We start from the raw sequence: 894 nt of genomic DNA, 5'->3' as shown, positions 1-894 counted from the left end.
TTCCCCCTGCCTTGCTCTCCCCCGGGCCCTCGGGCTCCCCCCGGTCCGAGACAGCACCTTCCCCCGAAACTTCCCGTGGGCGCCCCGGGCCGGGCGGGTCCCGCTGCCTCCCCCGGTCTCAGCCCTGGGACACGGCGATTCAAATGCGCTCATCGCCCGCGCCCCTCTGGGGAGCAGCTCGGCCTCGCATTTGGAGAACTGGCCTTTCTGTCCCCTTTAAATTCCAAGGACACTCACGATCTTCACCACGCTGGACACCACGGATCGGGTTTGTACTAAATGACCACGTGAGGTCCCTTCACACCCAAAATATCCCGTGATCCCGAGATTTACCCTGCTCCCCAGCACCCCATCTGCCCCATCGGGCAAGCCCGGCGTAACGCCGTGCAGCGCTGAGGGCTGGCTTGTCTTGGCGGGGTGGCACAGAGCAGGGAGGGGGAGCGATCGGGCTCAGGTCATACACATGGGATAACAAACGTGACAGCACTTCTCAGAAAAAAATGTTTTGCATTCCAGCTACGAGATTTCGCTGGATGGCTGCAAATATTCCCTTCTGCTACCGACTTCAGTAGCAATATTCGCTGCGTTCACCAGTTCTCATAGGGAACCCCTCTCTTCTCTTTTCCCCGGTTTTATTAATCATCATCTTAAGCCACAACTCTAACCAGTAGCTGCAGACTTCCACTCCAGACAGTAGCTGCGCAGACCACTCTTCCCCTACGCCAGCCAGCACAGCGTGCCGCTGTACCATACTGCATTTCATGCGTGAAGGGTTTTCTGTTCCCCTGTGGCCTGCAGCCCCCTTTGCACGGTGTGCACATCTTGTGCATCGTGCACTGGCTGCAGCGCAAAACCTGCTGTTAATAAACTTTGGAGGGGGGGGAGAGCAGCTGG

The sequence above is a fragment of the Pygoscelis adeliae genome, unplaced genomic scaffold (genome assembly GCF_000699105.1).
Source record: "Pygoscelis adeliae isolate BGI_AS28 unplaced genomic scaffold, ASM69910v1 Scaffold77, whole genome shotgun sequence".
In the NCBI taxonomy this organism is placed as follows: Eukaryota; Metazoa; Chordata; class Aves; order Sphenisciformes; family Spheniscidae; genus Pygoscelis; species Pygoscelis adeliae.
This window is presented reverse-complemented; position numbering follows the sequence as displayed.